General features: G+C 41.4%; 1 protein-coding gene across 1 annotated transcript in view; it reads right to left on the bottom strand.

Annotated features, from left to right (window-relative positions):
* Window positions 1–14313, bottom strand: part of LOC143291171 (uncharacterized) — a 38856-nt gene extending 24543 nt beyond the window's left edge. Inside the window, exon 1 of the mRNA XM_076600878.1 lies at window positions 14165–14313. The gene's annotated coding sequence lies outside the window, so the exon portion shown is untranslated. The remainder of the gene's footprint in view (window positions 1–14164) is intronic.
* Window positions 14314–23224: the final 8911 nt, after the last annotated feature.

Raw genomic sequence — 23224 nt, 5'->3', positions numbered from 1 at the left:
TAGAAACACATCCTTTCTGCAAGCGGCAGTCGTGTCTGCCTTGTATTATTACAGACATGATATTTAAGTACACATCCTCTCTGTACGTCGGATCAAAGTCTCTGTGGGCCTTTTCAAATACAATAGACTGAGCAACACACTAGACACCACGTCCTTGGCATCAGAGATCTTTTCCCACCCCTCTTGCAGCCAATCTGTGTGGGTCTGTGTGTTTATGTGCGTGTGTGTGTGTGTGTGCGAAGTTGTAAGTGTACACAAGTGTCAGGTGAGTTCTGTGCACCTGCGTGTGTGTGTGTGTGGGGGGGGGGGGGCGTTGTAGAGGATGAGGTATGTGTGTATGCATGCCTACACTGTGGGAGCAACGGAATATTGGAACGTGCGGGTGTTCATATATATATTTGTATATATGTGTGTGGAGTTGGGGGTTGGGGATATGGGCGTATGTGTGTGTGCTTGTACAAGTAAGTGTGTCTGTGTGTGTGTGTGGTTGGGGGGGGGGGGGGGGGGGGGGCGTGGAAGCTGCGATACGTAGCTTAGAAATGAGTGTGTGGAGGAGGGGGGTGCAGGGTAATTGTGTGTGTGTATGTGTGTGTGTTGGGGCTCATGTACGTTTATGTGTATTTGATTGTGCTTTCATATCTGTGAAACTGCATGTTTGTTGCATATATGTTATGTGTGTGTATGTGTGAATGTGTGTCTGCGTGTTTTACATTTATTTGCTTATTTATCATCATTGTTGTCTTTTTTATTTATTTTATTATTTTTATTTATTTTTTTTTTTTTGTACGCTTACAGTTGACTTCATCAAGTTTTTGCGCCTTATAAATATCATTATTATTAGTAGTAGTTTTTTACTTAATTTTATTTTATTTTTTATCTATTATTTATTTATTTACTTTTTTATTTTATTTTATTTATTAATTGTTTTGGTTTGTTTGTTTTTGGGTTTTTGTTTTTTTGTTTGTTTTTTGTTTGGTTTTGTTATTTCATTTTATTTTATTTTATCATTTTATTTATTTATTTATTCATCTATTATATTTATTTATTTATTTATTTTCTCTTTTTTATTTCTTTTCTCAAGGCCTGACTAAGCGCGTTGGGTTACGCTGCTGGTCAGGCATCTGCTTGGCAGATGTGGTGTAGCGTATATGGATTTGTCCGAACGCAGTGACGCCTCCTTGAGCTACTGATACTGATACTCTGCAAGCTGTAACCGTGTCTGCCTTGTGTTATTACGGACATGATATTTAGGCACACAGCGTGTCGGCTTCGCTTCGTTTTGTCACGGACCGCCATGCCCGCCTGTTTTTCCCATATTTGATCTTCGATTCATAACGTTCATTGGTCAGTTGACAAGAATGGTCAGTTGATAAAAAGGTATGTAATACCACGAGGCTCATCACAAGGCACAACATAGAGACTCTCCATTTTTCTGACAAGAACAGATAAAAAGAGAAGCCCATCAATTTGCAGCCACCTGAAAACGGTTCCTCTGTATATCATGGCAGTGGGAAAGACATCCTTCACGTTGCTGGGGAACATCAGCCGTTCGTCACATTGACACTTTCATTCTTCTCGCCAGAGATTTTTTTTACTTACTGTCGAACCAAAATGATCAAACTTAAATACATCGTTCTGACATTAAAGTCGGTGCTTATTCATACATAATATCGTGAATAAGTCGCCAAAGTCAACCAAAGCCAACCAAAGTCCCATCTTGATTTGCGATAAGTGTGGCCGTATCAGGGCTTAAAACTTGCTAACAGGCTTTAAAGTGACAAACTTAAACAGGTGTAAAATAAGAATTAAGTGATTGATAAAAAGAATAATTGTATTTAATTATCACAAAAACTGGACAGTCTATATAAATGAATGATAAGAAGCAGAAAAGCACTGCACTGCTGTGAATTGAAGACAAAGAAAAATGAAGGGGGGGGGGGGGGGGTGGGGGGGTGGGGGGGGATCTCCATCGTCGCTTCACGCCCTGTGATCAGATGATTTTTCAGAAGAAAAAAAAGACCCAAGCCAACACAAGAAAATGTTTCTCTCATTTCGTCACACAGCTCCAACTCGAAAAGCCCGCCCACCATTGTTCGTGAAAGGGGAGGGGGGGGAAAGATGCTCGGAACAAAGCTAGACCTTCGTAGTTCAACGTGCTCAATTTGTTTTCAACCAGGGTTTCTGGTAACTGATAGCAAGAGTCACGTCAACGCGGCAAGAAGATTCAGACGAATTAAAAGAAACATTCCGTGCCCTTTCCTCGAAACAATTCAGTAAACAACCACCTCAAACTCGGATAGTCTTCCATTTGTTTTATCATCTTTCCTTATTCAACTTCCATGATTTTAGCTGAAACAATGTAATCCGAAGGCGGCAGACGATTCTTTTCCTCCAAGGTAGAGATCACATTTCTTCGTCTTCACCGTGTAATTTTGTTTTGCTCCAGTATGTTTCCGCAGTTTTAAAGGGTAAACTTTATCTGGTATTTCGACATTTTTTGTTTCGTTAATCAAAAACAAAAAACTTCCTGGAGTGGTATTGTCACAGTAGTGATGTGGTTTCCGAGCTCGTTTCCTCTTACAATAGCAAACCGGCTGCTCTTCTCGTTAGCTGTTTTCACTTTGTGTCGATATGTACCGTTGGTGATCTGACCGATAGGGACAACCACCAGAGGAACGGGAAGGGAAGGGACCTATTCAACAGTCCACACTGTCCAGAAGATATTCTCTGACCACACAGACCCGCGAGAACTGCAACACCCGGCAGACATCCACAGCCCACCTTACATCAGAAATTATGATGGTGGTGTGGGTATGTGGCATGTTTAACTGTCCGTTCCCTTGTCTGTTGTATCCGAATAACAATTATTCTAATAGTGATTGTAACAATATCAATCATGATTGATATGAAAATTACCATTATTGTTTTTTGCTGTGTAATTACAATAATGATATATTATTATCATAATTACTAGTGCTAAAATTCCAGCGGACTGTGAAGGCCATATCATAGAAGGATAGATAGAAGAAATGCAGCTTCCAGACAAAAACAGCATACACAAAGACGTCAATTCACCCCATATTGCACCCGAGCTATTCTATTATTTTTGCTATTTTGTACGGTTGGGGTTATGATTTTAACTAATTGTCTGATCCTATCGTCAAAACTGCAGCCGCACGTAGGATAACAGCAATTTTGGCTGTGGACAGCGTCCAGGTTGTTCAAGAAAGCATCTAATCTTCGCCTTAGACGTATTTACGATATCTGCTACAGTGACGTTATTAGGGAGGATGTGTCAGTAATAGATACTTCTTTAAGAAACCGCCCCTCTGATTCTTGATTGGATTAAGGGGTTGAACAGTTTCATTAGATTGTTTATTGACAGCTACCTGCAGGGCAAGACAGCCAGTTGTTTTGTCTTATAGATTCCATGGGTGTATTTGAAAGTATCGGTCATAATCACACGACAGTGCCTGAACCCCCTTCGTGTGTATACGCAGGTAGAGGATCAAATACGCACGTTAAAGATACTGTAATCCATGTCAGAGTTCGGTAGGTTATAGAAACAAGAATATACCCCCGAAAACGGAGTATGGCTGCCTGCATGGCGGGGTAAAATAAACAAAACGGTCATAAACGTAAAATGTTACATGTCTGAGTGTGTATGCGTGCCTGAAATCTGATTGAATGACACAGGAAACGAATGATGAGCGTCCAGTGGCAGCCGTCAGTCGGCTCTACCCAGGTAGGCAGCCTGTTGTGCAAATGACCCCGTGTTTGTAAAGCGCTTAGGGCTTGGTCTCCGACCGAGGATAGACGCTATATAAGTATCCATATTATTCAATCAGACATCCGTCCTTGTTCTAAGCTTGATCGTTTCAAACGTCCAAGCCACTCTGGGAAGGGTATCTTTCAGCTCTGATATCATGAGTGGCCCTCCTCTGTATATCTTCCTGTTCCTTGCAGAGACATTTAATATGTGGCTGCCACCCTGTGCGACCATATTCAGGAAAAGTTCTTCCCATACTTTTATTACGTTAGTTGATGAGATATTGCAAGGATTTTTCGTAGCATGTAGAACTCCCTCCCCACCCCTACCCTTCTCCCGCTCTCTGTGCATATAAAGTTGTTCGACTCCCAAACATAAAAAAACTGAATACCCACTTCATTGAACAAACCGTTTGCTCTCATGCAAGAAAAAAAAGTGTGTATATACACACACACTTTTTTCAGATTCGGATTATTTGTTCTTGGGGCCATACATAAAAGTTTGTGTTACATATGTTGCATTACTTTGTGTGAAAATGAAGACTGAATTACACATTTAATGCAGCAACAACAACAACAACAAAATCTCAAATGGGTCCCTTTCTTCAACTGAACGCTTTTTAGTGTAATTTTCCACACATTATGCGTAGAAGATGACATCAAGGAACTTAGTCTTAAAATATATGTTTGTCCCGGAATTATTGATATCTCTCATTTAAGAACTGGGCAGACCACGTTATTACCCGTACCACCAGTTTCCACGTGTCAAATCCGACGCGTACACCTGTCTGACATAATCATAGTCACAAACTAAGTATCAACCCATATTTGGTTTCAGATGAGGCGCTGGTTTAGCTCTTGCGCACCAGAAACTAGATGCGCGCGTTTTCGTGAATGTATATGCGCGTGCGCACTTGGAGATATTCACGTCAGCCGTCCGTCTGTCAGTCAAAGTTGTTTTATGCACTTGCTTACGTACGTGTCAAAATCATTCCTTCGTAATGAGACCCGAGTCATCTCGAGACGGATGTAAATTTGCGTTTTTTTTGTTTTTTGTTGTTGTTTTTTTGTGTTTTTTTTGCTGTATATATAATTGCGAAAAATGTCTCCCGTTCGATCATGTTTTGCTACCTTTAGCAACTTCACTAATCTAGGCACGTTTCCAATACCCCTACATTCGATCCGTTTATAATTATAACCTTCGCAGCTTCATTTGTTTTTCGCCTGCCGACAAAGTCTGGAGGAAAAAAACACGAAATGATCAATGGACTTCTCCCTCTGCCGGGCGGGCTTTGTAAGTGAAGATGTGTCGTGAACGGCATCAACCGCTTTGGATGCCTGCATCCGTTGCTAACCTTCCTGCTTTGTTTTTTTGTTTTTGTTTTTTTTGGTTTTTGTTTTTTTTGTTTTTTGGACTTGCGTCACTTCTTTTTCTCCCTAATCATTCTAATTAATCGTCGCCATACTTCTATTCTTCTGCGAAGTTCTTGTACTTTTCCACTCCCCTACCACCCACCCCGCCCCCTCGCAGGCTGTCAGGAGTGTTTTCTTTGGCTGCTGTGTTTTCTTTTTCTCCCATTTCCTTCTTTGGCCTTTCTGGTGATTTGCCACTCTCGGCTGATGTTTCGTTCATACAAAAAAAGTTTCAGTCTGCAACTTTTGAGTTTTTTCCCTGCCTGTGTGTTACGTGGTGTTGACAAGAGAGTGGTACGAGACACTCTTCAGGTGCTGAGTCATTGGTGATGAACGACGACTGAAGAGTTTAGTTATGGCGTTATTCTGGGACCAACACACACACACACACACACACACACACACACACACACACACACACACACACACACACACACACACAAGAAAAGAAAAAAACAAAACCATCGTCTGATTTCGATCGAAAAGGATTTCCTCAAACATGGGGAGGACTTTTTAGCACTTAGCATGACCCCGAAAGTTGTTTTTCTATAAAATGATTTCAACAACTTTGCCTCACTTGCAATCTCACTATTAGATTTTTTGTGTTGTTTTATTTGTTGGAACAGATGGTTCAGGGGACCGACAAAGGGTTAATTAAGGAAAGTACACTGTGAAATGAAATTGTAAAGCCCGTAATTATCTAATAATGATGATAATAAGAATGCATCATTGTATAACAAACATTCCGAACTGAACTGGAAGCTCACCACGCTGAACTCTGAGCGTTATTTTCTTCAGACAGACAAACAAAAAAGACAATTGTATATTGTGAACACAACACGGGAGCTGGACGTCTGAAAGCGTTCTCCATGCTGTTTGAACAAAAAATCGAAACCTCAAGGAACAGATGTTGAAGAGAGCCCGATGATAAAGGCTGCATTATTGTGTTGCGTTCTGTTGTGTTGTCTTACATACATGTACTGCATTACATTTTATTGTACTGTTCTGTATCGCGCTGCATTGTGTTGTGTTGCATTGTGTTGTTTTATATTGGTAGGCTCTGTTATATTGTGATATATTGTACTGTAATGCGTTGTGTTGTGTTTCTTTCTCGTCACAACGTACACTGCTGCCCATTTCTTTCTTTCTTTATCCTTTGTCTGCTTCTATGGTTGTTTCCTTTTCAAAGTGGTTCTTCCAAACAGAATTTCGGACGAGTATGATTATTGTTGCTTCGGGTTCTTTTTCTTACGTGCGCTGAGGATATATGGATCGTATTCAGCTACAAGAAGATTTCAAGAAGGATTTATTTCAAAACTCGATGGCGGGTACATGAAAACGTAAAACATGAAAAAAACCACTATATTTATCACCGAAAAGTGGAGAGAGAGAGAGAGAAAAAAAAGAGAGAGAGAGGTGGGTTGGGAGGGGGGGGGGGGGCAGAAAACAATCGTATGGGTGAAATCGGAAAATAAATGACAAACTGCGTTTTCTGCTTTCTTTGTTTTGTTCCAATGTATTGTATTGTATTTGTATTGTATTTCTCTTTTTTTTATCACAACAGATTTCTCTGTGTGAAATTCGGGCTGCTCTCCCCAGGGAAAGCGCGTCGCTATACTACAGCGCCACCCATTTTTTGTATTTTTTCCTGCGTGCAGTTTTATTTGTTTTTCCTATCGAAGTGGATTTTTCTACAGAATTTTGCCAGGAACAACCCTTTTGTTGCCGTGGGTTCTTTTACGTGCGCTAAGTGCATGCAGCACACGGGACCTCGGTTTATCGTCTCATCCAAATGACTAGCATCCAGACCACCACTCAAGGTCTTGTGGAGGGGGAGAAAATATCGGCGGCTGAGCCGTGATTCGAACCAGCGCGCTCAGATTCTCTCGCTGCCAAGGCGGACGCGTTACCTCTTGGCCATCACTCCACGTGGGTGGTGACATGTCATCGGTTTAGGGTTTGCGCACGAGTCCTGCGGGAGTTGGGCATGATTTGTATCACCTCACAGAAACAACAAATTAGTGACGACAGTTCGGGTTTGAAAGGTCTCTTTCCACGATGATATACGAGGTGACGTGAAAGCTTTGGCCACATTGGTTACTGTGATGATAGCTAGTCACCGGAGATGTCAATAAGGTAGAAATCGATGCCCAAAAATGCTCAACGAAAAAAGTCTGTCCTCTTCCCCCTGTCTCTCTCTCATTCTCTCTCCCGCGTGAGTGTTTACGTGTGTGTGTGTGTGTGTGTGTTCTCTCTCTCTCTCTCTCTCTCTCTCTCTCTCTCTCATTGTGTGTGCGCGCACATTCAAAAAATTTACTGAAAGATACATATATGTTGTCACAGCCCTTGTATAAGAAGAATAAGTAAGAAAATAAAACACGAAAAAAACAACGACAAAAAACATACACACACTCACAGAACACTCGCATACATGAGCGCATACGCAGTCAGGCACACATCCATATTCAGGAAATGTAATAGGTGTTGATTTCCAACACAATGACTTAAGTTCACCTCTTAACAGGCATGCTCGATTCTTTACACACAAAACATGTTCAAAACGTTGCTGTTGGATTGTTGTTTTTTATCCTCGGCTATTCAAATCAATCATTGTTTAAATGAAACCAAAATCTCCACCACCACCCCAAACCTAAAACAAAACAAACAAGGAACAGATTCAAAAACGGTTCTCTTCCAAGGCCATTCGGATAAGTATCCAACGCAATCTCTGATCAAATTTCTCTCGCGAAGGTCAATGAAATGATTTTTTAAAAGGTAAGAGAAAAGAAAAACGTGAAAAGAAAAAAGAAGTGGGGAAAAAAGCTTGTCATTAACAAGACGTTGTTTTGTTTGTGTCTACACGATAGTGACCACTTCTTCCCGAGGTTTGCATAATGCCGATCTGAGGTGTGTTTCATGGTGACGCATTTGAGAAGGAGGAGGGGCGATTGGACAATATTGCCCATAATTTTGTACACCTGATTTATTTCCCCACTGAGCTTAAGCAGCGGCATCTTCAAAGAGATGGTACCATCCTAAGCTTCACGATTATAATTACACCGTCACGTGTTCGCTTTATCGTGATATAAACACAGCTGGCCACTAAGGCCATAGTGGAGTTGGAGCCACGGCTAATCTTCCATTCCGAAATTGTGGCTTTAAAAAGAGGCACTGACGTAAGTGTTCAAGCTATTAAAAAAACAAACAACTAAAAGCAAAAACGATAAAACGTACCCAGTGATTAACTGTAATGAAAAAGAAAGTCTATCTTTCAAAATCAAAAGATCGCCTGGAAGCACGGCGAAAGAGTAAAATCATTATTGGCTTAGACTTTTGTTCTTCCCGATATTTTGCTGTAAATTCATCCTTCTCAACTCACTGTTATAAAATTCGTTATTCCTGACTCCTCCCTGTAAGACCTCTGACAGTTTTGCTATAAGATTCCTACTTCCCAAGGCTGTGCTATGAATTTGTTGTTTCCGCTCTTGTCGCTGTAAAATGTGATCATGTCAACTCTGTCATATCAAAATTCGTTCATCTGTACACACTGATGTGAAACACATCATTGTCGATTCTTTGCTGTCGATTCTTCCTCTGACTCCTATACTTTCCTTTCCTCTTTGTTAAACGAAACATGTACTCATTGGTTACACGTCTTATAGATAATATTCAATAAGATTTGAACAAATTTAATTGCTTTCGATGTAACAGTTTCTCCAATGTAGCAGTTAAAAAGAAACAGTCGAATCTTGCAGTAAAATATAAATCATTTGAATTCATAATTTAAAAAAAAAACTCGTGCTCTTTTATTGTCAGAGACATTGTTCCAAAGTTTTCTGGTAATTTGGGGAAGAGAATTTTTATGCAGAAATGAAACTGATCTCCTGCTGCTGCAGTAACTTCCCCTTGTGGAAATACACATTCCCGCCTTCCGGAAGTTCTGCGCTGAAAACGTTTCCTTTACTGTCGCTCGGTTTGCTTCTTTTTCTCTTTATCACTTCTTTCCTTCTCATGTCATGCCTTCCCTGTATGCGATCTGTGACTCTTTTCCTTTTTAGGCATCCCCCAAGACTTGATAATTGGGCACGTTTATGATGTATTTTTTGCGCCTTGAACAATATATAGACTGACAATTCCAAGCAATATACGCACTTTTGTGTATTTTTTGCTGCACGTTGTGTCATCGCGTCATTTCTGTAAGGTGTGTGTGTGTGTGTGTGTGTGTGTGTGTGTGTGTGTGTGTTTGTTTCCCCTCCGGAGAAACTACACCAGAGGCCTATTAAGATTACCTTGCTGCAATATGAGTTTATCTACATCTCTTTTCTCTCACTTCTTTCAGCTATAATGGAGGTCAAAATCATCCTGCTTCCCTTTCAGTTTCCATTCAAGATTTCCTTTCCTTTCCCCTCCATTGGGATATGGAGGATTACAAACAAAGCAATGCTAACAAATGAACAAAACAACATTATGTCAAGAGGCTGGACATGCTTGGCAATAATATGATTACTCTTTCATTGTTCTCTTTCTCTCTCCCTTTTTTAAAATTTGTACTTCCCAAGGCTGTACTATAAATTTGTTGTTTCCGACGAATCGCTGTAAAATGTGTTCATGTCGACTCTTTTTTGTGAAATTCGTTCTTGTCGATTCTTTCTTCCTCTGACTACTATTATTTCCTTGCCTCTTTGTTAAACGAAACATGTACTCAATGGTTACACATTTTACAAATGATAATCAATACGATATCAGTTTTGTTTTCAATGTAGCATTTTCTCCAATGTGGCAGTTAAAAAAGATACAGTCGAATCGTGCAGTGAAATATGAATAATTAAATTCATGAATTAAAAACAACTCCTGCAATTTTATTGTCAGAGACATTTGGAAAGACACTTTTATTACAGAAACAAAATTGATCTCCTTCTGCTGCAGTAGCTTTCCCTTGTGGAAATAATATCCCCGCCTTCCGGAAGTTCTACGCTAAAAAAGTTTACTGTCATGCCTTCCCTGTATGCGACCTGTGACTCCTTTCCTTTTTAGCCATCTCCCAAGACTTGATAATTGGTCACGTTTATGATGTATTTTTGGCGCCTTGAAAATATGTGATTGATAATTCCAAGCTATGTGCGCACTTTTGTGTATTTTCTGCTGCACGCTGTGTAATTACGTCATTCCTGTAAGGTGTGTGTGTGTTTTTTTGTGTGTGTTTTTTCATGTGGTGTAACCCCACCAGAGGCATATTAAGATTATCCTGCTACAAATGAGTGTGTCTGCATCTCGTTTCTCAGTTCTTTCAGTTATACTGGAGGTCAAAATCAGCCTACTTTCCTTTCAGTTTCCATTCAAGATTTCATTTCATTTCACCTCATTTGGGATATGGAGGATTACAAATATAGGAATGCAAACACAGGATTGCAAACAAAAGAACAAAACAACATTATGTCAAAGAGGTTGGACATGCTTGGCAACAAGATATTTGCTCTCTCTCTCTCTCTGTCTCTCTCTCTCTCTCTCTCTCATTTTATTCTATTTGTTTTTTTTAACGCGTCTTTGTAATTACTCTGTTTTGATTGTTTATATGTCCGTTTGTATGTAGATACATATAAAACCTATCCAGCCATCTACATAGGCAGAAAGTAATAAATCTCTTTAAACGTTACTGGAACGACTTTGTTAGTTAAAAGTTAGCATTTTATCATTACCAGTCATAAGTTATGTCCAGGTTATTGCTTTTTACATTGGTAAACAGAAAAGAGATCAACTCCAGTAACATACGTTTTGAAACTTGCCTTAAAGCGCATGTATAATAACTTTTGAAACTTGCCTTAAAGCGCATGTATAATAACAATCATACTCTGGCCGATAAAGTCTTCCACGATCCTTAATCGTAAAAACAAATATGCTTTGATAAAGCGATTCCTTGTCAGAAATGCTGGAATAAAGAAACTGCGATTTCTCTCTCTTGCAGCTTTTTCTTTGTTTTTGTACAGTGATTCTTGCGACAAATTTAGCATTAATCATGCTTAAGACAGTAGGCCATGGACTCTGTTTTTTTGGTAGTCAATTTCCCTCCTTCGCTTCTTTCGTTTTGTCTGTATTCTCATTTTGCTTTCTTTCTTTCTTTCTTTCTTTGTTATTTGTGTCCCATTTTCTTTCGTTATTTCATTCTTGTTTTCCCCAGTCTGCTGTCAGTTTCACCGGCTATTGCAGGAATGAATCCCGCCTTGTATTCCTGGACCGACAAAGAAAAGACCTGTCGCAAGGCACACATTTCCACAGACCAATACAAAGGCGACTGTGACTAACAGTTCCCGACACTTGTCCAGTTTTTCCCACCACCGCCAAGATCATAACTGTGCTGTTGTAGGGTACTAGGGTATGTTTTGTGGTTGCCGCAGCTCACTATGTTCTGTATATACCCATACTGTCATCTTTGACATTAATTTTCCTTTGAATTCACAGTACTTTGCCACTGGTAAACGACATAGAAAGTTAGGGTTTGAATACGAAGACTGCTCAGCAAGCTCTCTTGTATTCACTTGATCTATTATGTTAAAGAACGACGGGGATTGGACACCACAAAGAAAAGAACGCTCACATGATGAATATAGAGCAGTTCTGTACTTCCCAAGAGCATCAGTACTCGTCATAATTACACACACACGCGCGCACGTGCAACATACCGTTTACCATGACTGCACGTTAAGCCCCAAACATGAGAGAAAGAGTTTTGAATTTCTGATTTTGTTTTTTCAGTCAGCAGTAATTCGAGGAAAGAAATAATTATGTCACCGTAAGCATCATGGCTGAAACAGGCAAGCACAACCCATTCGCTTTGAAAACTCCAATACTTGTTTTGTAGCCCATTACATCTGAACAACGCTTAGCTTTCTGTTTAGCTAAGGGAGCCATCGTGATGGCTATACTTTTTTCAACAACAGTAATTTGTTGACACTCTTTCTTTGCAACACAGAACTCTACATACAAGATTATCTGAGGAAGGAGATGAGTTTTGTCACACTGAACGAGAATTCATACACACGAATTGTCAATAAGAGTGAAAATAAATAAGGAAGAGATATGCAGTTCTCATCCCCGGCCTCATAAATGAAAAAGCAAATAAACAAAGGAAGAAAAACGTTTATGTGTAAAACATAAACCAATTTAGGACACACCATCATCTCTCTCTCTCTCTCTTTTACTCTCTCTTACTCTCTTTTACTCTCTCTCGCACGCGCGCGCGCAAAATAAACCTACGACGCGTGCATATTCAACCCCTTCCCCCTTAAAACAAACAAACCAAAAACACTCATTACTGCGGCTTGCTTCAGATCTGCCAGATGGAGAAAATGTCATTTAGGTGATATCGTAAACATGAATTGATATGTGTCACATAATAACGTTTTGCTTTGTCAGCCACGTGGTATAAATCGTGAAATTTGTTTCCCTTACGAGAACAGAAGTCCGTATAACACGGCGCAAAATACAACCCTTACAAAAATTTGGCTGGAGTTACATCACACATGTGAACACACACCTGAACACACACATTCGAGTGCGAGCGGGCAAAAACTTGTCAGTATAACATCAGTAAATCATCGAGCAAATTTCTTTGCTCGACCTCCGATGCAGTGCGGCACTTCCGATATTCAGTTCAGTTCTGTTTGGTTCAGAGGCCTGCTGATCACACACGGCCAAACCAGGCTGAAAACACGTCATAAAACTACTTTCCAAAGCAAAACTATGTCAGACAAAAAAGTCTCATTAAACCTAAAAAATAAGATAAAAGAAATATAGTAATGATAATAATAATAATAATAATGATGATGATAATGAAAATAATTTTAAAAAGACAAATTACCTGACAAACTATTAACTTAATTGAGTGAAAATAACGTACAGTTATCGTCACATTCCAGCAAAGACGAAAACCAAGAATATGCCTCTGGCGGGGGTCATTCATTTCTTCACCTGAGGATTAAAGGAGCGAAAAAAGAACCCACAAGAAATACTTAATTACATAGAGTGTGAACAAAAGACCAAAAACAACAACAACAACAACAAAACAAAAACCCAATAACGAATGAACAAAAACAACAACAGAAAAATGAATAATTATTCCGAAAACAACAACAACAACAAAACTATCAGTGAGTCGTTCACATTTCACGCACGTAAAAAGAACATCGTTAACTCTCTCCATACGAACGGCGAAAGAGACGACGTAACAGCGTTTCACCCCAATCACCATCATCAAAGTATTGCAAGCGGAAGGCTCTTATACTGAAGAGGTGAATGTTGACAAAGAATACCACAATTCTGACGACGGAAGCTAAAGGTTGGGTCATTCAGACACCCACTAGACATCCGATGGGTCTGTGTAGAGGAGAAGAGAGGACTGGCCGTACTGAGTGAGTTAAAAGCCCCAATTCACTATTTAGCACCATCAGGGAGGAAGCAAACCAGATTAATATTACCAAATAACAAATAAATCATGTTTCACCAGAAATTATCAGTTGTCCGTAAAAGCGTTCAGCGCGAACGAGCATTTCAGGTTAATGAATTACATTTAAAAAAACGGAAAGAAAACCCTTCCGATTTGAATTTTCCTTGATATTTTCCCATTTGTTCTGTCTCAAACAACAAAACATGTCAGAATGGAGTCCTTCAGATTAGGTTAAAAAATAAAATGAGTACAAATAAATTATGGTCGCTTGCTAATAAAAAATATTTTGCGCTTCAAATATATAATCCGCATGCAAAGAATACTCATATCTGTTCCGTTATAAATTCATTTTACGATTCTGTTTTCTCTGCTCTTTTACAAAAAGTTAAAATCAAATCATTCGTTTGTTAATTACGACAAACAAAGTGAAAGCATTGAAACATGTGTTTTTAAAGTTCACTTTTAAAAAAATCATCTATGAACAACAGTATAAATGTTTCTGAGAATAGGTGCAGACCGATGATTTAAAATTAGCGCACTTACCGGTCGCAGCTTGTTCAGAAGTTTCCAAGTAAAGAGTTTAGTATGGATGCACGTGCGAAACGCAAGGTCGACTGTTCCTTGTCGCTGTGTCAGGTGGCAGTGGAGGTGGCGGTGGTAGTGGCAGCAGTCGAATCGCGGGAAGCGAGAAAGGGACGATCCTGGAGCAGAGTCCTACTATTTATATGGTGTCAGGTTCACCACTCCCACAAACCCCGTGTCTGACGGGTACATAGGACACACACACACACACACACACACACACACACACACACAGTTGTCTCTCGAACGCATTCTTACACCCACCACAACCACCATCACCACCACCACCATTACACACACCACCCAGGCAGCCAAAGCGAGTGGCTCAAAAATCGCGCCATGGAATCGGGGAAGGCGCGTGGGCGTGTGGGCGGCGTCGCTCGCTCCGTTCCGATCGTCATGATGGTAATCGGTGACACTGTTCAGCACTACGGGCCCGGACAGAGTGACAGGCTTGGGGACACCGCGTGTCCGACTGACCGGTTCTTGTCATTCGGAATCAGCGTTCGCGCATATGTGTGTGTGTGTGTGTGAATGTGTATGCACCTGCCCCTCCTCTCTCTCTCTCCCTCGCTCTCTTTCTCATTCTGACTGATCTGTTTTGCGCGTTGTCGGAATCTGGATGACACTTATATTGCCAGATTTCTAACTTCTCCATACGTTTCTGGATTCTGGAATTACATACCTTTGCGGTGGGCAGTTCCAGAATCGCCTGTGCAAGTTTTTTACATTATGGTCAATTCTAGACCGACCAGGACAAAGCCGGAATCCGTCGGTTGCTGTAGCGGTAAATACACAAGTTCTCTGAAAATACTGACGACAGTTGAACAAATAAAGCACAGTTTTAACGTTCTGGCACTGTGAACAACGCTCTGTGAGTGTAAATGTCAGTTGAATTATGTTAAACATTTCGTTGAAAGGCGTCGAATATGGTGTGCACAGAGAAATCTGTTGTGATAAAAAGAAATACAAATACAATTACATAAGTCTCTCTGGCCTTTAACACGCTTGAGGAAAAAGATGACAATATTGTTATTTTAGATACTGTTGCGTTTGAAATACTACTTTTATAGCCCCGTGCAGTCAGATGGACTTCGAGAGAGTTTATATCCAAAGAGAAAACTATAATATTAATGCAGGTATTTAATAGAAAACCAAAATAGTTTACTTATTGTGCGTGTGTGTGTGCGTGTGCGAGTGTGTGTGTGTGTGTGTGTGTGTGTGTGTGTGTGTGTGTGCCTTCATTCTGAGGTTTTCTATAAGATGGGCAGTGGAGGTGGCGGTAGTTGCAGTAGCAGTCGAATCTCAGTGGCCGAATGGTTACAGCGTTGAACTTTTAATTTGAGGGTGGCGAGCTTGATCCCGTTATCGACGCAGGTCAGCATATGTACAGACCGGTGACTGCCTGAACCGTCAACATGTGTATACTTATGCAGCAAATCAAATATGCGCATTAAAGACCGCTGTCAACCATGCTTGCATTTGGACAGTGGAAACAAATACAGTATTCCCAGCACGCACACCCCCTTTCCTACGTTACGTGTAAAAACAACCATATGAGTAAAAGCCCACTCGCGGATGTTGACGACGTGGAAGTTGCAGCCCACGGATCAAGAAAGGAAGAAAAGTTTTTCTACAGTGTGTAGAACTTTCCGTTGTGCTATATCTGTCTTTATTTGTCTGTCTGTCTGTCTGTCTCTCTGTCTCTCACCATCACTCACCCCCTCTCCTTCCATGCTGCTCTCTGCACGGCTTTTAAGATCACGTGATTCCGCGAAGTAATCGCGATCTGATCGTCGATTCTGTCTGCTCGCAACGAAGCCGATATCACTGTCTGAACCGCAAGTGACGCAAACTGGGGTCTGTATAGAAACTGATTCCATTGTCTGAACCGCAAGTGACGCAAACTGGGGTCTGTATAGAAACTGATTCCATTGTCTGAACCGCAAGTGACGCAAACTGGGGTCTGTACAGAAAGTGATTCCACTGTCTGAACCGCAAGTGACGCAAACTGGGGTCTGTATAGGAACTGATTCCATTGTCTGAACCGCAAGTGACGCAAACTGGGGTCTGTACAGAAAGTGATTCCACTGTCTGAACCGCAAGTGACGCAAACTGGGGTCTGTATAGAAACTGATTCCATTGTCTGAACCGCAAGTGACGCAAACTGGGGTCTGTATAGAAACTGATTCCATTGTCTGAACCGCAAGTGACGCAAACTGGGGTCTGTATAGAAACTGATTCCATTGTCTGAACCGCAAGTGACGCAAACTGGGGTCTGTATAGAAACTGATTCCATTGTCTGAACCGCAAGTGACGCAAACTGGGGTCTGTATAGAAAGTGATTCCACTGTCTGAACCGCAAGTGACGCAAACTGGGGTCTGTATAGAAAGTGATTCCACTGTCTGAACCGCAAGTGACGCAAACTGGGGTCCGTATAGAATTTGATTCCATTGTCTGAACCGCAAGTGACGCAAACTGGGGTCTGTATAGAAACTTATTCCATTGTCTGAACCGCAAGTGACGCAAACTGGGGTCTGTATAGAAAGTGATTCCACTGTCTGAACCGCAAGTGACGCAAACTGAGGTCTGTATAGAAACTGATTTCACTGTCTGAACCGCAAGTGACGCAAACTGGGGTCTTGTATAGAAACTGATTCCATTGTCTGAACCGCAAGTGACGCAAACTGGGGTCTGTATAGAAACTGATTCCATTGTCTGAACCGCAAGTGACGCAAACTGGGGTCTGCATAGAAAGTGATTCCATTGTCTGAATCGCAAGTGACACAAACTGGGGTCTGTATAGAAACTTATTCCATTGTCTGAACCGCAAGTGACGCAAACTGGGATCTGTATAGAAAGTGATTCCATTGTCTGAACCGCAAGTGACGCAAACTGGGGTCTGTATAGATATTGGTACCACTGTCAACCGCAAGTGACGCAAACTGGGGTCTGTATAGAAACTGATTCCACTGTCTGAACCGCAAGTGACGCAAACTGGGGTCTTGTATAGAAACTGATACCACTGTCTGAACCGCAAGTGACGCAAACTGGGGTCTGTATAGAAACTGATTCCACTGTCTGAACCGCAAGTGACGCAAACTGGGGTCTGTATAGAAACTGATTCCATTGTCTGAACCGCAAGTGACGCAAACTGGGGTCTTGTATAGAAACTGATACCACTGTCTGAACCGCAAGTGATGCAAACTGGGGTCTGTATAGAAAGTGATTCCATTGTCTGAACCGCAAGTGACGCAAACTGGGGTCTTGTATAGAAACTGATTCCATTGTCTGAACCGCAAGTGACGCAAACTGGGGTCTTGTATAGAAACTGATACCACTGTCTGAACCGCAAGTGACGCAAACTGGGGTCTGTATAGAAACTGATTCCACTGTCAACCGCAAGTGATGCAAACTGGGGTCTGTATAGAAAGTGATTCCACTGTCTGAATCGCAAGTGACGCAAACTGGGGTCTGTATAGAAACTGATTCCATTGTCTGAACCGCAAGTGACGCAAACTGGGGTCTGTATAGAAACACAGTCCATGAACTTGCTCGTGGGATGTATCAATCTACCAACCTCACCCTTTTTTTTTTCTTTTTTGATGTTGTTAATCTTTTGTGTGAATCTTTTGTTGTTGTGGTTGTTATTGTTGTTGTAATTTTTCGATTCATTTTTTTTCTTTTGGAATATAATTACAGTAAGAACGAACATGGTTACTTCATAGGCTTAATTGCTTGTTTGATTTTATTCATCTTCTTGATAGTGCTTTGCAGTGTCAATACCTTCTGATTGGTTGTCTTTTCGCCTTTTGTCATTATGTTCTTACCGAGACTCCTTTTTTTAAAAGCAGACTTTGCATTTACCAATAAGCCAAATTGACAACTTCCGATTTTCGTCTTTTAAAAGATACAGTTTAAACAGAGAGCGTTTGACTAAATTCTCTTTACCTTGAAATTCAGTGTGTTTTCAAGTTACAGCCTTGTGATGATTTTATGGTTAGCTGGGCTTGATGATTTTATGGTTAGCTGGGTTTGATAATTTTATGGTTAGTTGGGCTTTAAAAGATTCGCGCGCGCGTTTGATTACGTGATTGAATGCGTGCGTGTGTATTTCTTCTTCTTCTTCTCATTATCATTATTACCGTCATTATCATTATTATTATCATTTTGTATTGTATTACTTTTTTATCATTATTATTATCATTTTGTATTGTATTGTATTACTTTTTGTCATACAATTTCTCTGTGTAAAATTTGGAGTTCCCTCTCAGGGGAGAGCGTGTCGTCACAGTGTATCATCACCAATAATCACAGATATGTTTTCGTTTTGTCTGTCTGCAAATGCATTTATTTTGCTGTCAGAGTGAATTTTTCCAGGGACAAACATTTTGTTGCCGTGGGCTGTTTTACGTGCGCTACGTGCATGCTACACCCGCAACCTCGCTTTATCGCCTCATCCGCAAAACTAGCACCCTGACCACAACTTAAAGTTTAGTGGCGGGGAGGAGGGGGATGTAAAAATCCCGGTTCGTAAATTTCAGTTACCTCTAATTTCCTTTCCTTATAATGTCGTTTACATGTACTTTATGACACAACTCCCCATCCCAGAAATGCACGAATGAATTCAGAGTGACTGGAAAGGGGAAATGAAAAGCATTGACAGGAAAAGAAAGGCGTTCATGCTGAACATTCCCTCGTTTCAGAATCGGAAAAAGTACTGTTTTTTTTTTTCCTTTCGCCTCTCAGCACCCTGTAAAACGAGTACGCAGTCTCAAATACTGAGATGGGCATTCAATGTCTGCTCTCTGCTGGAATAAAAAATTCGGTCAGACATTATTCTAAACAGCGCCTCCTAGCTAGAGTTATACTCTTTGAGACTCTGGCTCCACAAAATCATTTCTTCTTTCAGGTTGCTTTTTAAAAACATTGTTTCATTCAGGCATGCTGGTGGTGTGGAGGGTGTGTGTACCTCCTGGAGAACCTACGGGGTTGGGGAAACAGACGGGAAGCAGGAAGGGTAATGGCGATAGGGGAGGGAAATACTGAAGGGGGTGAAGTTTCAAGATGTGGTGGTGCGTACCACACACACACACACACACACACACACACACGCATGCACGCACGCACACACACACACACACACACACACACACGCACGCATGCACGCACGCACGCACACACACACACACTTTCTCTCTCTCTCTCTCTCTCTCTCTCTTTCAGCGATTCAATAATCTTACGCGTTCTGACTTTTCCCCTGCAGCCAAACACAGTGGGAAAAAACAACAACAACAGCAACAACAAAACCAGTGTTGCCCAACGCGGCTGTCCGCCACTTGCCGACTATCCATCCTCTGACGAAGTCCGACGAAAGCACCCTCTTGACAGCTGCGATCCATAATTTGCCAAAGTCAACAACGTAATGTGACCAACTATCCCTTTCGCAGGTACTGACACAGATTAACAGTGGGTGATATCAACTATGGAGACAGGCGCCAACAAACCATAGCGGCTGATTTTTTGGGGTGTTTTTTTTTAGGAAGCATGCGCACACACAAACGCACCCACACCCACACTAACCCACACACATCCTAACACACACACACACACACACACACACACACACACACACACACACACACACACACACACACACACGCACACGCGCAAACGCGCACCTGAACAACACCCCAAACCTACACAATATTACAAACATGACAACCAATACATATCCATTTCTGTGTCAGACATACACCATTCAATGACATGAGTTAATGTTGTTCTGGAAGCGTAAGCCATTCTGTTTTAAAGTAGGTATACTCACAAAAATACTCATTTACACGACATAATGAAAACTAGTTCATGTCTCTGTGTTCACAACGTTAGTCCTTACAAGCAGTCTAACAACATCACAAAGACCACTGTAGGGAAGAAAAAGGACACGTGAATATATCAGAAGTCGGTAAAACAATACATTCTAATGGAAGTGTTAATTATCTACTAAAAGAAGAGGGGGGGGGGCGGCTTTGTAAAAATAGGATGAAAGACAAAGGAGAGGATACAGAAAAGAGGGTTGTTCACAATGTGGCGCACGCTGAAAATGAGTCACCCATACACCCCAGCTGCCTTGCATTGTAGGATCAGGTTTTTTTTTTCTGAAAATACATAACTGCATAAGATTTGGTAAAATTACCACAAAGTTAAACAGTAAGCACTGTTTGTTCTGATCTTTCTACATCCTGCGTCTCCTTTAACTCTCTCCATACGAACGGCGAAAGAGACGACGTTAACAGCGTTTCACCCCAATTACCATCATCAAAATATTGCAAGGGGAAGGCTCTTATACTGAAGAGGTGAATGTTGGCAAAGAACACCACAATTCTGACGACGGAAGCTAAAGGTTGGGTCATTCAGACACCCACTGGACATCCGAGGGGTCTGTGTAGAGGAGAAGAGAGGACTGGCCGTACTGAGTGAATTAAGCAGGGCCAAACTGTAGAGCCTGATTGTCCGTCACTGTTTGGAGGCACTGAGGGATGGGAGCTCCTTTAGGGCACAACTACGACATTGTTCACTGTTGTTTAACTGTATCGATTAAATGTTCAAAAGTCTAAGCCTCCGCGTTGTCTTCAGCTGCTTCCAATACTAATCTCCACCCACATTTTCAATAAATAAACAGACAAAAGGTTTTTACTGATTGCTTCTGTTGCTTCTGTTTGTGTGTGTGTGTGTGTGTGTGTGTGTGTGCGTGCGTGCGCGCGCGCGCGTGTGTGTGTGTGTGTGTGTGTGTGTGCGTGACTGTGACAATTCTTGGGCATACTTGACCCAAAGTCAATTCAGCACACAGATATGGTGGAATTTTTGTAGCCCTCGGTCAGTCAAACTTGAGTTTTCATTTATTCAAGCCGTGTGTAACATGCGACTCATCTTTATACCCAAAGTATTCTAAAACATTTTGTTATTTTTGTTGTTGCCTTTTTTTTTTAGCATAACACACGAGACAGCGCTACATGTGTTTTAAAATATACATTCTTTTGGATTTTATTTTCGATCAGCAGGTTACTGGAACAGGAGCGCAGTAAATCAACAGATGGGAATCGTGCCGGAGGCTGGCAGACTGTGATGGAGAACACGCTCTTCCAACCATTCAGCCCTCCGGAGATGTCATGCATCATCCCATAATCCTCACGGTTCACGTGCTGCAATGGAGTGGCTCAGACATGACAGGGGCGTGTTGCCCACTGAACAAAACAGTGTGCACGTGGGTGGGTAGGAGCGCGTAAACAGGTGCGTGCGCGTGAGTATATGCAAGAATGAGTTCCAGTGTGTGTGTGTGTGTGTGTGTGTGTGTGTGTGTGTGTGTGTGTGTGTGAATGCGCGAGCGAGTACACAAGAATGAAAACCTTTTTTTTAAACAAAACTAAACAATACAACAGATCATCAGCTTTTCCTCTGGGGTTGGACGTCCTTTGTTATTATTAACAATGACGTTTGACAATGGATCGAATTGCTGTGAAGTGAAATCCAAACAAATGCAACACTGATCATGAAGCACGAATTATACTTCCTAAACACACGGCCTAAGCAGATTACAACCTTACAGTGGAAAGACTTCCACCTGGCAACTTCATCCTCCAGCATTCCTAATCCCCTGCTTCACCCCCACCCCCTTCAATTCACCCTCCTGCTTCCACGTCTTTTCCCCATCCCCGCAGGTTCTCCGGGAGTCCCACAAACCTTCCACAACACCAGCATGCCTGATAAAGAATCGTTTTTAACCGCCACTTGAAAGAACAAATGCATTTTGTGGAGCGGGAGTCTCGAGGGTGTATCTCCAGCTAGGAGTGGCTGTCTAGAATAATGTCCGACCGAATGATTTTGCTTCGGATAGAGGGTGGACACACAATACCTATATCAGACAAACAGATCGCACTTGAAAATGTGTACTCAGTTTACAGGGGAAGGGGTGGAGGGTAGGAGGTAAAAACAACAACAGAAATCTTTTTTTTTCCTGGGAAGGAGAGAAATGTTTGATCTTCATGGCTTTCCCCCAGAGGTACGTAGCGGGAAGTTGCGCTGTGAAACAAACAGGCGTGCAATGCAGTTCAATTTAGTTTAACTCGGTTGATTGATTCAATCAAATGTATTCCTCCATATCAGGGCAACTGCACTCGTAGCAGGACGGGAAATAAATTCCAAAATGTCGGATTGTACTTCGATTATACAGCACTGAGCAACCGTAACTGTATAACCATTTTTAAAAGCAGCGCATGTGATTTCCTGTGGAAGCTAATGTATGTGTTCCAAAACATTGAATAGATTTATGATATTGTTTGAGGCACAATCTGCATAATTTTCTAATTGATTGTGGGTTTAAGACTGCATACACTAACCAGTCAATTGTATCTTTTGATTTTCGACATCATGCTGGTTCAGATTGTATTGTAGAGTATGCTTTAACTGTTTTGTTGTATTCACACATCTGTTCATACCATCCTACATTAACTGTTTTGTTGTATTCACACATCTATTCATACCACCCTACATTAACTGTTTTATTGTACTCACACATCTGTTCATACCCCCTAACTTAACTATTTTGTTGTACTCACGCCTCCGTCCATACAACCCTAAATACAGATTCCAACTGTTGTGCAATGTACAGAATATAAATGGGATTAAACCAGTTCGGTTTGTTCTAAAGTCCAGCTGACAGCAAAGGCCAGCTCGGGACTGGACCTCTGAGACCCCATGAAGTTAAGTTCATGTGAGAAAGCTACATTTCGCTCAACGTGTACACGTCTGTATCGTGACGTTATCTCACTCAGTACGGCCAGTCCTCTCTTCTCCTCTACACAGACCCCTCGGATGTCCAGTGGGTGTCTGAATGACCCAACCTTTAGTTTCCGTCGTCAGAACTGTGGTATTCTTTGTCAACATTCACCTCTTCAGTATAAGAGCGTTCCGCTTGCAATATTTTGATGATGGTAATTGGGATGAAACGCTGTTAACGTCGT

The sequence above is a fragment of the Babylonia areolata genome, chromosome 1 (assembly GCF_041734735.1).
Source record: "Babylonia areolata isolate BAREFJ2019XMU chromosome 1, ASM4173473v1, whole genome shotgun sequence".
NCBI lineage: Eukaryota > Metazoa > Mollusca > Gastropoda > Neogastropoda > Buccinidae > Babylonia > Babylonia areolata.
This window is presented reverse-complemented; position numbering and strand designations above follow the sequence as displayed.